At 48.5% G+C, this 12,452-nt stretch overlaps 1 protein-coding gene across 1 annotated transcript in view; it reads right to left on the reverse strand.

The window, feature by feature from the left end:
• Positions 1-440: 440 nt before the first annotated feature.
• Positions 441-12,452, reverse strand: part of LOC310677028 (uncharacterized protein) — a gene marked incomplete at its 5' end in the record, with an annotated part of 49,223 nt that continues 37,211 nt past the window's right edge. Inside the window, one exon of the mRNA XM_083439319.1 lies at positions 441-503. The remainder of the gene's footprint in view (positions 504-12,452) is intronic.

Raw genomic sequence — 12,452 nt, forward strand, 5'->3', positions numbered from 1 at the left:
CTTGCTTTACTACAACTTATAATAAAAGCATCATCGTCAAACTATCCACAAATTACTGCCATCACAATTCCCACATCCCAAAGCCTGCTGGAAAAGGCGGGTCTCCACCTGTTTCCTGAAAGAAAAGAATGATGTAGTTGGGTGCACCTCAGTGGGGAGAATGATCCACAAAGGGCTCCAGTGAGAGCCAGCCTGGTGTAGTGGTTGAGAGTGGTGGACTCGTAATCTGGTGAACCGGGTTCGTGTCTCCGCTCCTCCACATGCAGCTGCTGGGTGACCTTGGGCTAGTCACACTTCTCTGAAGTCTCTCAGCCTCACTCACCTCACAGAGTGTGTATTGTGGGGGAGGAAGGGAAAGGAGAATGTTAGCCACTTTGAGACTGTTTCGGGTAGTGATAAAGCGGGATATCAAATCCAAACTCTTCTTCGGCTTCTTCTTCTTCTGCTCCGGAGGCTCAGCCTCTTCAGGGGGCTTGGGTGTCTCTCAGCATTTAGGGAGAGGCCTATGAAGGGCAGGGACAGTCATCATCATCATTTATTTGTACCCCACCCATCAACTGGGTTGCCCCAGCCACTCTGGGCGACTTCCAATATATATACAGTGGTACCTCAGGTTAAGTACTTAATTCGTTCTGGAGGTCCGTTCTTAACCTGAAACTGTTCTTAACCTGAAGCACCACTTTAGCTAATGGGGCTTCATGCTGCTGCCACGCCACGCCGGCAGAGCACAACTTCTGTTCTCATCCTGAAGCAAAGTTCTTAACCTGAAGCACTATTTCTGGGTTAGCAGAGTCTGTAACCTGAAGCGTATGTAACCTGAGGTACCACTGTAAAACATAATAAAACATTAAACATTGAAAAGCTTTCCTATACAGTCATACCTTGGTTCTCAAAGGGATTTCTGTTCCGGAAGTCTGTTCAACTTCTGAAAACGTTTGGAAACCAAGGCAAAGCTTCCAATTGGCTGCAGGAAACTGCAGAAGCCCTATCGGACATTCGGCTTCCAAAAAACGTTTGCAAACCGGAACAGTCACTTCCGGGTTTGCGGCGTCCAGGAGCCAAAACATTCGAGTCACAAGGCATTTGAGAACCAAGCCACGACTGTACAGAGCTATACAGAGTACACTTGCCTCAGGCCTGAGGGCTAAGCTGGCTGGAGTCCCCTGCCAGGGACTTATACCGTCATGCCAAGAATGCCCGTGCCTCCCAGTTGGTGGTGGCACTTAGCGGTGCCTATGGGGAGGCTGCTGGTGGAGGGTTTTTTAAATTCTCACTGGTGGCACAGAACCCCCCAGTTCGCTAGTCTCGTCCCCAAGATCCACTGCCTCTTCCTCACACTGCCCCACCAGCCTATCCTCAGTCGTGCCCTCTGTCACGTCCCCTCTCTCCCCAAGCCCCTTCATCTTCCAGCTCCTTGCAGTCCCTGCCAGTGATTGGCCCAAGGGCCAGCCAGCGAGCATCGTGGCAGAGCAGGGATGAAACTAGGACTGCGCTGAATTGATAAGAACCACTCCTTAGTAGTGGTCTCCCCACCTTGAAACCAGCTATTTTGTTTTGGCTATGTAACCAGAAACTCGGCTACTGTCCTCTGGAGTTGGAGCCGAGTGCTTTTATGGCCAGCTCTTTTATTACGCTAATGAATATTGACCCACTAATTGTGGCTATTGACGCTTTATCTATTTCTGGTCGCTGTTCGTTATCATGAAGTCAACCATTATAGAGCATTGCCTCTCTTGTTTGAGGCACTTTCCACAGCGCTGGAGGAAAAGGGTTTTATTCTTCGGCGTCTCTGGTGCTTCCTAAACCTGTTTTGGGGGTTCCCTGAACCCTTCGGAGCAAATTTGGGGCAGGGTACAGTGCGTCGAGTGGGGAAGTGTACATCCTTATGCTAACTGAATAACGGATTGGATACTGTCCAAACTGACCAAGGAGAGCTGAATCCATGGTGGGTTTTCCATCCATGGTCTGCAGCAGATCAGGACTGTTGAAAAAGAAGCAGGAATTTTAGTGAGGAAGAAATCGGGCGGTGTTCTTTGGCACTCATAAGGCGGATTGTCATTTCATATAACCCGGGAAGTGTGAATTTACCTTTGAGTGTAGCAATCAAGGGGAGATGCAGCAGCCACAGATCCCAAAACCTGTAGTAAAGGTAGGGCCCTTCCATTGAGGAGGAAGGCATATGAACAACCAAGAGGCCACATGCCATACACACACACACACACACACAGTGGATGCTCGGGTTGCGAACGTGATCCATGCAGGATGCACGTTCGCAACCCACAGCATTCGCAACCCGCAGCGGCGCATTTGAGCACACGCGGGTTGCAATTTGGTGCTTCTGCTCACGCGCAAAGTGCGATTTAGCACTTCTGCGTATGTGCGACCCACAAAACCTGGAAGTAACTCATTCCGGTACTTCTGGGTATTGGCAGGTCCGTAACCTGAAAAAACGCAACCTGAAGCGTCTGTACTTCGAGGTATGACTGTGTATATATATATATATATATATATATATATATATATATATATATACACACACACACACACACACACACACGTGTATACCTAAAGGAATGTCTCCACACCCATTGTCCAGCCTGGACCCTGAGTTCCTACTCCCAGGGCCTTTTGGCGGTTCCCTCACAGGGAAACAGGCAGAAGGCCTTTTTGGTAGCTGCACCCATCCTGTGGAACACACTTCCAGCAGATGTCAAAGAGTTGAACAACTATATAACTGTTTTGGGAAGTTTTTAATGCTTGATGGTTCCCCCCTCCTCCAGTTTCCCTCTATTTTTGTTGGAAGCTGCTCAGAGTGACTGCGGCAACCCAGTCAGGTGGGTTGGGTATAAGAAAATAATGATAATGATGATTAATAATAATAATATACTGAATGAAACCATTCGTCTATGTAGTTCACTATTGCTTATTCTGACTGACAGCAGCTCTCCACAGTCTCATCATCTTAGGCAAAGGTCCTCCCAGACCTTTTGAACAGGAGATTCCAGGGATCAGGGCCACAGCTCCAGCTTTGAAGTGACCCCGGGTCCCTTCCTCTGTTAGTGGGCTTACCTGGCTGCAGGTTGCAAGGTTCTAAATCACCTTATTAATTCCCTAGAACATTCCAGCAGTGCCATAGTGTGCAGAGGTAGTTGCCCCGGGCGCAAAATGGTTAGGGCTGCAAAATTTCAACACCTAGTGCTGCGTCAACACAGCTGCACACTTCTGTTTCTGGGCTCTGTTGAAAACAGCTTCTCCTTGCGAACCAGGAAGCGACCTCTCCAGACAACGGAACGACTATTCTTTTCTTATCTCAGTGGTTGCGATCTTCTGGGTGACACAAACGCCATTAGGCAGTTGAATGTGCATGTCTACTCCATCTGTTTCCCTCCGCACAGCCCCGGGCACTGGCAACCCACGCTATGCCACTGCATTCCAGAATGATGCTAGACCCAGGGGCACTGTTGGGATTTTACAAAGTTAGTTTGGTTCACCCGCTTGTCAGATCTGAAAATAAATGTAGGCTCAGCAGCGGGCCTCACCAGAGTGTGGGGTTCAGGTCCTGATCCTGGCACTGCCCAGGATTGAACTTGGTAGTTTCTGCAAACAAAGCACGCACTCTTCCATCAAGCTACCATGATAGGGGTTGCGAACCTTTTGGGCCAGGTGGGACATTTCGCAGTGGAAGAAGTGCCATGAGCACCAGTCACAAAATGGCTTCTGCAGGAGGCGTGGCATAGCACAAAATGGCTGCCACAGGGGTGCGGCATAACACAAAATGACTGCCATATCCAAAAGGGCAGCAAAAGGCACAAGGCTATAAAACGTTACAGACATGCCTCTGCATCAGCCAGTTGTGGGGAGCATCTACACCAGACTTTTCTACCTTCACTCACAGAGAAATGCTCTTTGCACCTTTCCTATACTAAGGAAGGATGGTTATCCAACCCTGGCACCCAATGAAACGTGGACAGGCTTAAGGGTGTGTGTACATCGCAGCAGGGACTGAGCCAGGAAACCGGGCAGAATGAACAAATAGCTTCTCGTGCATTGTGGGTTTCTGAGAAGGTGCTGGCCGCTTGAAAGGATCCCAGCGTATCGGTAGATCTTGATATATATATATATATATATATATATATATATATATATATATAAAACCAACAACTGACAAAATATAAAGCTTCTCTGCCCAATGAGCTGCTGCTTATTGACATCTTAAGACATTGTGTTTGAAAATAAGGCTCATCCCGAAAATGATCCTGTTAATTTCATTTTCATGCAGGGTGGTGGAATTAGGCACTGAGAACATAATAGATCATTGCAAATGTGGACTAATGGCTGCAAGTTATAGTTTTCCGCTTTAGCATTGTTGTTTTTTTAAAGCCAGAGAAATTGGATTGCACTAACTCTCCAACTATTAGACGCAAGCATATGCAATGCTATAACAGGGGGGATAGATGAAGCAATTTTCCATCAGAGAGGCACCGCATTTATAACTCAGCACACGAGCACCCAAAATGCGCATTTAGCAATTTAGTTACACCTGTTGCAGTTTGCAACCAGCCCTGGTGTGAAAGTTTACCCCTTTCTCTTTCACTGGTCCTATTGGTACATTTCCCCCTACGTAAGCATTATGGATTATGTAGTGTTTGACCTTTTGAATTATGGTGCTGGAGGAGACTCTTGAGAGTCCCATGGACTGCAAGAAGATCAAACCTCTCCATTCTGAAGGAAATCAGCCCTGAGTGCTCACTGGAAGGACAGATCGTGAAGCTGAGGCTCCAATACTTTGGCCACCTCATGAGAAGAGAAGACTCCCTGGAAAAGACCCTGATGTTGGGAAAGATGGAGGGCACAATGAGAAGGGGACAACAGAGGACAAGATGGTTGTACAGTGTTCTCGAAGCTACCAGCATGAGTCTGACCAAACTGCAGGAGGCAGTGGAAGACGGGAGTGCCTGGCGTGCTCTGGTCCATGGGGTCACAAAGAGTAGGACACGACTAAATGACTAAACAACAACAACAAGTGTTTGACCAGAGCAGCCTTTTCTAAACCATCATCCAGGCAACCCAAACAGTAGCCACAGCAGCTCAGGCCCCCGTTGAGAAGGTGGCAGGCAAACTCTGCACGGCTTTCTGGCCACAGCAGCTCCAGTGTCAGCCAAGTCTTCTCTCTGGCAGCAGCAGCGGTGTCTGGATTTTCATGTAGCGATGGGAACCTACCTTGTAGGTAGCCATGCTTTCGTTGCTAGATTTTGCTTCCAAAAGATGAAGCCAGGTGGTTTGCCTGCAGTTAGCAGCACAACATGTTTTCAGTTGTGGGTGCCACAATTTAAGAAGGTCATTCACAAGCTGGCAGGTGTGCAGAGGAGGACAACCAAGATGATCAAGGGTCTGGAAAACAAGCCTTATGAGGAACGGTCATGGAGGGAGCTGGGTATGTCCAGCCTGGTAATGAGGAGACCGAGAGGAGATACGACAGCCATCTTCAGATATCCAAAGGACTGTCACAAGGAGAATGGAGCAAGTTTGTTTTCTCCTGCTCTGGAGGAGAGGCTGTGCACCAGTGGATTCAAGTTACAAGAAAGGAGATTCTGACTAACATCAGGAATAACCTTCTGGTGGTGAAAACTGATTGGCGGAGGAACAGACTCCCTTGGAAGGTTTTGGACTCTCCTTCCTTGGAGATTTTTTAGATGGATGGTCATTTGTCATGGATGCTTTAGCTGAGATTCCTGCATTGCAGGCACTAGATGACCCTCAGGTGCCTTCTAAGTCTGCAGTCCTATGGTTCTATGATTATAGATCCCCCACCCCTTTATGATCCTTCTCCCCGCTTCTCCTTTGCAACTCCAATGTCAGAGGTGCAAAGGAAAATGGGGAAGGATTGGAAGGGCTTTCAGAGCCTCTCCATGTGGCTCCTAGGTGGCTCCAAGCTCGGAGGTGCAAGAAGCCATGCAGGGCAGCTCCAAAGAGCTGGGAGGGAGAAGCCGTTTCCAGAAATTGCATCCCCTTCCTTGACCAAAAGATGCTTCTATGTCTTTTTGCTGTCCACCACAGCCAAGGGAGATGAAAGGTTGGCCTGGCAGCAGGAGGAGATCAGGAAGAAGGCCACAAGCACCGACCAGTTGGGGATCTTCTGTTGCAGAAACGGATTGCCAGGCTGGCCTGCCACTGCTCATCGCTACCTTCTTGTGCTCCTACAGGAACTCATGCTCCTACTCAGCCATGGAAGTAGAAGCAGAAGCTCAAACTCCTCAAGTTGACTAGGGAGGAGTAAGGTGGCTCGTAGCAGCACCAGTCAACCTGGGGCTTTGGATCCCGGGGACAGGAATTCTAGGACTGGCAGCTGGAGGAGCTAGTAGAGTAGGGTAGCTGCTAGGGATCTCCTGGAGTTTGTTTTGGGTGCTCCTGGGCCATTCATCCACTGCCTTTTGAATGGGTTTACTCTACAGCACCCCCTGTCGGTGGCTCAGTGAACTGCAGCATGACAACACCCTTACATGTTTATTATACTTAAGGCAAACTGCTTGCATCAAGCCTTGCCCATGATGAGCTGGAGATTGAGACCTGAAACGTGAAAGTTTGTGCTTGGAAAAGCTTCCGATGCTTTCTTTTTGTGCCTCAGGACCACGATTAATCATTTTAAGCAAGAATAAATAAACTGCCCTTTACATTTTCAAAGCCTCTTATGAACATTAAATATGCAGTTCACACATCTCTGTTATCCAGAAGAAACAGCTACGGTGAAAAAACTCCTCTTCTCCCTGTGCGCCGAAAATGTCACCATTCATAATAATACCCCTAATCTCTACTGGCCAGGAACTGAGAGAGACCAATTGTTGTTCAGGCTGGGCTGTTAACAAATGCGAAGGGAGGTGCCATGCATTTTCCAGAAACTGTCACCCGCTCCTGCAGTGATACATGCATGCCATTGCATGTGAATCTTGTGCTTGTTCAGACAATCCAATACCTCAGGTTGGCAGCCATTAAGCTTGTTTTAGATGGAGCCCTGGTTCTCACTAAAAGGAGCTCATGGATGTGGTGGCTATGCATTACCTCCGATTTACAAAAAGAAGAAAGCAATTCAATTATTAAAAAAAAATTAAAATTAGCAATACGCTTAAAACATACATCAACATTCTACCAAGCCTTGTAGGCTTGTCTCAACAAAACTGTTTTTAGAGGCACCGAAAAGAGTACAGTAAAGTCATTTGCCTGATGTCAAGTGGCAGGGAGTTCCAAAGTTTGGAGGTACCAATGCAGAACAGGCATTGTGTTGGCACCTGTAACAATGCCAGTTCCACAAGGCTCCTCTTGTGAGCATCGTTGAGAGGGGACGAGAGTACACCATACTGATGTCCATCCCTCATTTTAACCCCTGAATTGCTGACATCAGAGGCCGTAGCAGCCAGCAGGGTGGGGAGGGGCAGAGCAGTATTGCTCACTGAGCATTGTTTCGGGAGAGGGAGCAGGGAGACGGGTGAGGCATGGTGGGAGCGCAGCGCGGTGCAAGCACGGTGGCAGGAAGCACGGTTCCACTGCCGCGCCTTCACCGAGCATGGCAGCTTCCTGCACCTCGCACCCCCTTCTCTCAGGAACCAGCAGCAACACTTGGTGCTTGGAAGGCAGATGAGCCCCACCAATCACTACAGATCAGGAGCAGCCAATGTGTTGCCCTTCAGATGTTTTGAACTACAGCTTCCATCAGCTTCACTCAGCCAGCCCAGCCCATGATCAGGGATAAAGGATGCTGTAGTCTAAAACATCGGGAGTATACCATAAAGGTTGACATAATCCAGAAAGCAGGGCCCTTCCACCAAAAGCTGCACTTGTGCTAGAGATTATAATTTACTAGTTCTGGTAGTGTCTGCGACTCCCAGTTTGTGTGCTCCAGCACTTGAAGTGGGAGAGTGTACAGTTCCGTTCCGTCCCCCATAGTAAATGGGAACCTTTATTTGGGCCCCTGGAGAGTTGCTGGACCAGGGATGGAGATTTTCAAGGCTCGGGGGCCAGATAAGGCTCTCATTGGCCCTCTCATTGGCCCTCAGGACTCTCACCAGCCTGGCTCTTACTTGCTGTCCTGTTTTTCACTTTTTGAAATATGACAGCCCTACTCACCACCCCTTCTTTTGCAACCACCTTGGGTGTTTTTTCCCTATGTGTAAAGTGTCCTTGAACTCTAATAATGGCTTTTGCTTGCCTGGGTGGAAGTCCCTGTGTGTACAAGAAGAGCCTAGGCTGCTATGGAAAGTTAAAATGTGCGTTCTGCCCATGTGGCCCCTGGATGATCATTCAGAAGAGAAGGTGGCCCCCAGCCTGCAAAAAGTTCCCCACCCTTGAGGCAGATAGTATTTAGATTAGCTGGGCAAGCAGCGTGCCCTGGTATAATGCATCATCCTGTGCTCTGGAACAAAATATTTGTTTTAAATGCCAAAGAAGGCAACGCGATCTTTTGCCTGTGGAATCTGCCTCCGCAACCGGCATCTGTTATTTTCTCAGGAGGCATTTATTTGCGAAGAGCACAACCTGAGTTAAAGGTAGCGCAAGAAGTACCATTTATGGATTTAAGTTGAATTGCTTAATGAGTTGGTTGGAAATCTGTCTCTCTCAGTTGTGCAGCTCAGTATTGCACCAAGGATTCCTACGAATGCTTCCCCCACCCCCAATCCACTTCACTCCCCCACCCCCCCAAGAGTACTTGGAGATTGCAAACCGCCACGTTATCGCTGCGGGGCTGGAGGTGAATTAGTAAAATGTGCTGCAGAACTCCCTCAACCTTGCAGCAGAGGTTGCCTTCTGCATGCGTTCTTGTGCTGTTCTGATTCAGCTCTTTCCCCTCTTATAGATCTGGACTTGGCAGCAATGAGGTGTGATTAGAATATACAGAGCTGCTTTCACACACACAGAAAAGTCACCGCTTGGAGTGATTTCCTCTCCCTTTAAAGCTGCTGTTGAACGAAATTGATGCACAATATTCTTCCACGCTACGGTTGTTCTCAGCCTTCGAAGCCATGCTAAGAATGACGAGCGGCTTCCCGAAAGCCTTTCGATATTAGCAGCACCTCCTGGGAGCAGTGCATATGTTGTTGTTGTTGTTTGCTACTTATCGTAGATGCTTGTTTTTATTTTATTTCCCTCATTCTGGAAAGCTAGGCTCCGGCTAATGCTATAGCAACTGAGGCAGAGGTAGCGAGCAGTGAGCAGGAAATCCATTTCTGTCTTTGAGGCTTACCATATTGTCGGGAGAAAGATGGCTCCGCGGCGTTCTCTATTTGACATCTATTTATATTGTTTGCACACAAGGATAAGCACAGTGCAACCTTCTGTTTCGCCCTACAGCAGCAAGTGTTGCATGCAGAAACGAAAAGTCAACATTTAATCCTCCGGAATGAAGGGAAGTGTAGCTAACAGTGCTCAAACCAACTCGTGCATGTTTGCGCTGGAAGTACTGTAGCAGTTAATTATATATTGCTGGTATATACTGCATCTTCTCCCCATCATGCTGAAAACGTCCATGGTGCTACTACTCATCCAAGCTGGAAATGTAGGGAAGTTTCCTTCTACTGAGTCAGACCTCACCTGGAGTACTGTGTCCAGTTCTGGGCACCACAGTTCAAGGAGGACACTGACAAACTGGAACGTGTCCAGAGGAGGGCAACCAAAATGGTCAAAGGCCTGGAAACGATGCCTTATGAGGAACGGCTAAGGGAGCTGGGCATGTTTAGCCTGGAGAAGAGGAGGTTAAGGGGTGATATGATAGCCATGTTCAAATATATGAAGGGATGTCACATGGAGGAGGGAGAAAGGTTGTTTTCTGCTGCTCCAGAGAAGCGGACACGGAGCAATGGATCCAAACTACAAGAAAGAAGATTCCACCTAAACATTAGGAAGAACTTCCTGACAGTAAGAGCTGTTCGACAGTGGAATTTGCTGCCAAGGAGTGTGGTGGAGTCTCCTTCTTTGGAGGTCTTTAAGCAGAGGCTTGACAACCATATGTCAGGAGTGCTCTGATGGTGTTTCCTGCTTGGCAGGGGGTTGGACTCGATGGCCCTTGTGGTCTCTTCCAACTCTATGATTCTATGAGTCACATCACTGTCACAGCTGGCTCTGTATTGCCTCCACCAACTGGCAGCTGTTATCCAGGATCCAGGAAGGGGAGATTCCTAGCTTTAGCTGTAGATGCCAGGGATTGAGACCTTCTGCATGACAAGTAGATGCTTTTAACACCAAGCTATCGCCCTTCCCCATTGTGTAGCTAACCGAGTTAGTTCTGGGAAGATGCCTTCAACTCATGGTAGAGGAAGCCCCTTTAGGGAATCAACATGGGCATCGTACCACCCTGGGGCTGCATCCATGTTCATCCCTAAAAAGGACTTCATTGCTGTTGTTGGCATCCGTCTGTCTCAAGAGACAGTGGAGTGCACCTCTGGGGGTGAAGCCAAACCGCTGCATGAGCAGCACCAAAGTGGCCTTCCCAGGGTGTGCTGGGCCCGGGGGTAACCCGAGCAACATGGTCCAGGTCAGGTCCCAAATCCAAGGGTTCTGCGAGGAGTCAGTCTGATAGGGCCAAGGCAGGGAACCAGGCAAGGTCAGGCACAGGATCACAGGCAGGTTCTGGCAAACAGCAACGTTGCTCCCACAACCTGGGGCAGGGTCCAACAGCCTTTTCTCTCTGTCAGGGTAACGGTCGGTCCGGATCCCCCGGTGACTCACCTCCCTGTCTCGTCTGAAGGCAAGCACTCCTCCTGCGAGTATTCAGGTCTCTCCTTCTCTCAGACCTCAGTCTCTGCAGCTCGGGAGATATCGGTGGGTTACTAGACCCAGAGGCCACCTCAGCCTCTCCTGACCAAACTGGTAGTGGAGCAGCTGTAAGTGATGGCCCAGCTGGAGGCAACAAGGAGTGTGGTGGAGTCTCCTTCTTTGGAGGTCTTTAAGCAGAGGCTTGACAACCATATGTCAGGAGTGCTCTGATGGTGTTTCCTGCTTGGCAGGGGGTTGGACTCGATGGCCCTTGTGGTCTATTCCAACTCTATGACTTTATGATTCTAGTGTTAACTCTGGAAGGGTATACTCAACTCTGACCCAACTAAGCTTCCTGGTGTATATTTTGTCCCGCCGGCCCCTCACTCCCCTCTACAGCAGTTGCGGAAACCACCTTCTTGACCATTGGACCTCACAACTGGTCTCTTCTGCTGAACCTGCCGGAGTCTGTCTTTGCATGCAGCAGAGGTCCCTAACTCCCTGAGGGTTTGAGACCCACTGGCTACCCTCACCTGGTTTAGCTGGCCAGTTGAAACCATTTCCTGGGGTGTGGCCGCTGTCCCATGGAGACAGCTTCTAGGAGCCACCACTCTGAGGTCTACGGATGAAGAGTGGAATGCAAATATAATGAAGAAGAAGAAGAAGAAGAGGAGGAGTTTGGATTTGATATCCCGCCTTTCACTCCCTTTAAGAAGTCTCAAAGCGGCTAACATTCTCCTTTCCCTTCCTCCCCCACAACAAACACTCTGTGAGGTGAGTGGGGCTGAGAGACTTCAAAGAAGTGTGACTGGCCCAAGGTCACCCAGCAGCTGCATGTGGAGGAGCGGAGACTCGAACCCGGTTCCCCAGATTACAAGTCTACCGCTCTTAACCACTACACCACACTGGCTCTGAATGAATGAATGAATGAATAATGTATTTGTTGTCTTGGTGTTTTTAACTGATTTTACTTATTTATTCTTTTAATTAATTATTATACCCCTACTTTGTTGGCTAGAGGGGGCAGGCCTTTAGTACGGTACTCGGCAGAATGGACCACTGCTGGCACCCACAGCAATACACAAATACCTGCTATACAAAGATAATATATATATATATATTCCTTGCTCCCTCCATGTTGCTTCTGGCCCTACTGCTTGCAAGTTGCCCTCCTGAAGGCTGCTCGGAAGAAAACACACCCCGTAGGACGAAAAAGGTTCCCCATCTCTGAGTTACAGAAGAGGAACGTTTTGGCTGCATGCAGTTTCTGGAAATAAGAACGAAGGATTCCGAGTTTATCAGTGTTGCTCTGGGAAGATAATCAGGTAATTAAGCAGCTCCGCATCTAGGGATTAATTCAGATGGGAGGCTTTCACGACTATCCCTACTGCTTAGTCAATTGATTAATTGATTACATTTCAATAGCAGTTAGGCATCTTGTGCTGATTCCCTTTTCTGGCTTCTCCTACAAGCAGATGGTCCATTGTTGCCATGCTAGCTTGCCCTTCAGTCCGACGGTGCTGTTAACTGAATGACAGGCTGGTTCATCTCAAAAGCTTCACACATCACACATTAGTGGCTTAAAATGCAGCGAGGTCATTTCTTTCTGCTGCGTTTCGAGTTCTTTCTGTGTGTTGCTGTACACACCAGAGAGTGGGGTGGGGATGCCTCCTCCCAATTTCTTTCCCCATGAAGCAACTTACCTTTTCGAG

Source organism: Podarcis tiliguerta, assembly GCF_965153285.1.
Source record: "Podarcis tiliguerta genome assembly, chromosome: 1".
Lineage (NCBI taxonomy): Eukaryota > Metazoa > Chordata > Lepidosauria > Squamata > Lacertidae > Podarcis > Podarcis tiliguerta.